Here is a 4,378-nt window from a genome sequence, read left to right on the forward strand (position 1 = left end):
TTTCATCCACCAGAATCCAGATTTTCAGTCCCTTCATCTATCTTTTCTTGATCATTAACAATATTTCAGGAATGTAAAAATTACAGGATTTCAGTTCAGACTGTCTGAACGGAGGTCACAGATACTTTCCTGAATATTGATAAAGTTCAATTGAAGTAGTAGGGGTAATTAGGCAAATAATGTATGTGTTACAATTTAAGTGTATGCTCTTGTCTTTATATCATATGTTCACGTATAAATATCTTCAAATTGTCAGAGGGTTTCTTGGGAATTTGACTGAATCAAATTTCTGAGAGGTTATACATTAGTCAATATTAGGTACGCAAAATATTTGGTTTGATTCATTTGCTCCTTCTGCAGTAAACAGAGGAAGTGCCATTTAGTGCAAGTGCTTCTTCTATAAACTGTTGATTGAATGGACTTATCTCTTCTATTACTAACAGTTATTCAATTAAGTTTGCTGGTCAGTTAGCATGTACACTCTAATTTGTAGGGGGAAAAAAAAAAGACAAGGTATACAATATTCAAAGTAGTATTCAAGTAATCAAGACAAATAGACCAATAAGTAAAAATCTGTGGTTTTATTTCAAATGAAAAGAGCTAAAGAGACATTAGCTGAAACTTACTTTAAACAAAATAAAACATAATTAACTTGCCTGAAGATGGGACTATAGTGTGAGACCAAATATGCTTTGGTTTTCTTTTCCTAACCTCCATCTGCCACTGCAGCAGAGCATAGGTCTTCTATGGTTTCTCTGTTGTATTTACCAACCCTGTGCTGAGATCTTAGACCCTTTTAGACATCCAGAATGACATTAGACATCTCTGCTCATCCAAGCGTTTTTATAAAAATCAATGAACTCCGCTGTACATAAGAGACCCAGTCACGAGGAAAAGCATTCCTTTAAAACATAAAAGGTATAGCCATTACACTACCCTGACCAGAGTCTAATTTTCAGACTTATGATGAGAGGGTTGAATGCTTTGTTTGCTTTTACATTTTCTTTACTTATTAAAAAAAAAAAAAATCATCTGTATCATAACAAGCAACAATTTTAATATTTTCCTACCTGAGAAACAGATGATCTCTAAAAGTCCCTTCTGACCCCTACCATTCTGTGATTCCATTCTATGATTTTATGATTCTAAGTAGAGTTCTCTGCAATGAAGGAGTAAGAGACAGTAGACATAGCTTTATTCCTGCCTCTCCTACTGACATCCTCTGAAATTTTGACCTTCTCCAGCAATGAGAGGAAATTATCTTACTGTTCCTCATGCATAACAAGGATTAAATGCCTTGAGATGAATTTACACAGCCTTGAATTGAAGGACCACACATCACGCTTAGCATTACATCCAAGATTGTGATGGCGCTGCTGGTGCTGAGATCTGAGGGTTTCCCCATGGGACCTACCACTCAGGATCCATCTCACCTCCCAGGCAGAAGCAGAGCAGTCAAGGCGTCTCCAGCCCCAGGCACTGGGCCCTTCTATGAGGGTGGATCCAGGTCAGCTGGGATGTGTGTTCCTAGGTAGACCCAATTGGTGGGAACCATGGGGCCCATGGACAGATAGGTCAGGCCTATGGAGAGTTAGAGACCAGATCTGCTATGGCATTACCAGCACTGGTGACACTGGGGGCCTGAAATGAGGTTCTGGACCTTGGGCAGAGTCGGAGGAGCCCTGGAGTGGCTGGGCAGGGACAGTTTGGGCTGGTAGTGCCCTCAGGGCTCTGATGATTATTTGGATGATATCTGCAATCACTATATAATTTTCCTACCTCCTAATGTAGTGAAGGTCTAATTTTAGGACAGTGATTCTGCTTTCTATTTGAAGCTTCTTAATTCAGCTGTCACTGTATGAATTCTAAGCTGATGATGCATATAGAAAAGTCTCTTCAGAATTTTTTGAGAAGTTACATCTTTTCTTGTTTACATTTTATATGTGATTAGATTTACTATTTTTATTTTCTTATTTTTATTATTGCTGCCAGCTTAACTACTTTCACAGGACCAACAAGTCCCAATGTGCTAGGAACTGTTCACCAACAGAGCTTTTCCTGAATCTGTCCTTGCAGTAAAATAGAAGGCCATACCATGGATAGAGATGGAGAAATACTGATGAACACAAGTCAACATTCAGTAAGTGTCTCAGACCATCTCTGAACTACACATTTTCAAGCTGTTGGCAGGTGTTACAGAAACAAAAAATATCCAGCAAAATTTGTAAGAGAATAAACAGACAGATATGTATAGCAAGTTCATTCCAGGTGTAAGAGATGGATAGGACTAAGTAGATAAACATTTGAAAATAAAAAAAAAAGATAAATAAACAATGGATTGCTTAGAAGAAGGGACAGACTTACTGCTTTAGCCATGCTGACCAAGACTTACACCTAAAGAGGCTTTAATTTGGACATAAGACATGGAATTTGTCTAATTCAATTTGGAGATCAACAGTTAGAGTTACTGTACAGGACAGATACTCTCTACCTATGAGGTGATCACTGCATGCCTTCTTAACTCATACAAAAAGGTCTGGAGTGAAATAAATTTTAATTGTATTTAGTACTTGCATGTATACTTCTAGGTAATTAATCAGGATCATGGAGCTGGGGAACAAAAAGAGAGAACCTACCTTTCGAGCTCCAAAGGAAGTTTTAGGTGGAATGAGGGGTTCCTAGAAGGTACAGCTACAGTATGAATTTGGGCAGGCATTTCTGCAAATCTGAAAGGACTTTACAGTATGTGGAAGTACCCGCAATTCACTCGGCAGTACTAATTTGTCGCAAAAACTTCCTAACCATTCCTTGAATACTTCCAGTTAGATCTTTTGAATGATCCACTCAAAAAGGAAAAAAAAAAAAAACCCAACAAGTGAACAAACAAAAACGAATCACAAAACATCTGGCTTCAAAAGCTCAAGGTAGAAGAACCAGGACGAATTTAAGCTTTGATCTTCCAAAAACTAATTGCATGAAAGAAGAGAAAACTAAAAGCATGAAAGGAGGAAATGTGACTATTTCCACTGAAGTCAGTAGTAGGAATTATGCATACAAGTTAAAAAAAGAACATAAATGTCAGTCACCAGGTTATGTACATCTTCATCGATCTGTGAACATCTCTTGAGGTTTTGTCCTTAAAAATTCATAGATCTGGGCCATTGGATCATAAACTTTATCTAGCACTCATAACTTTTTTAATCATGTTGATACAGTTTGCAACATCCAAATACCAGATACATGACATGTAATGATAATTTAAAATAGAAATATTTTCTATTCCTTTCATGTCTCTGAAAAAAAATGCAAGCTGGCATGACTTTGGAACAACTCTTCTTCACTGGTCCAAAGACCTCACCATGCTCACCACTTTTTAAAGCATATCTGCTACTATTAAAGAAAGCTTCAGCTTTAGAAATTCTATCTGTATGTCAAAGTCCTATTAAGGCACGAAGCACTAGACTTCTTGCTTCATGACCTAAGGCTTCAGTTTATGTCACTATTTAGCCAGTGCAGCAGGATTTGGTTTCTTTTTTGGGTCACATTAAGTGTACGACTCGAGTACTTTGTTTCACAGGTCCTTGTGCTGTCTAATGGACTAAGAGAATTATCATCATTGTTAGGTGCACAGGAGAGTAAGCTGCATGATACACACTGTTAGTCTGATACCCTCTCTGATGACAGTTTATGGTTCACCAGCTTGGTTAAACAGCACATCAGCAGCAGTGATGGGTGATCAATCTCGTTCCCTATAGAATTGCTCCCAGAAGTGTCATTATTGAGAAATAAATCCAGGAAATGGCATCAGAAGGAATCACTAGACCTTTTGTTTAAGTTCAGAGCTATAAAGTAAAGGAGAAAAGATTCTTTTAATTGTTTTTAGTTGTTCTATTTATGTATGTCAATTATGAAAAATAATATTATATCACATCTTACTGTAACTGTTTTGCAGGTCTACTGTGAAGCATGACACAGGTACTTTATACAAATTTATCACACATGTTTTAAAAAACAATGGGTTTTTTTCACCTACAGAAAGTGAATTACAGTCCTCAATTTTTTGCTTACAGGCACAGGATCTGATTCTGCAATTGTTTACTGTGCTGAAAAATGCATTACTCCACATAATTGACATGACTTGGCACAGCTAGAAAAATAGTGTAAACCAGGGTGACTAAACCTGAGCCAGAGTAATGTCAGACATAAATACAGATTGGGAAGAGTGGCCTGAGAGCAGCTGTGCAGAGAGGGATCTAGGGGTGCTGGTATACAGCAGGCTCAATACGAGTCAGCAGCATGCCCAAGTGGATAAGAGGGCAAACCATATCCTGGGGTGCATCAAACAGCATAATAATAGGCCAAAACAGGTAATTATTTC

The sequence above is a fragment of the Colius striatus genome, chromosome 1 (genome assembly GCF_028858725.1).
Source record: "Colius striatus isolate bColStr4 chromosome 1, bColStr4.1.hap1, whole genome shotgun sequence".
NCBI lineage: Eukaryota > Metazoa > Chordata > Aves > Coliiformes > Coliidae > Colius > Colius striatus.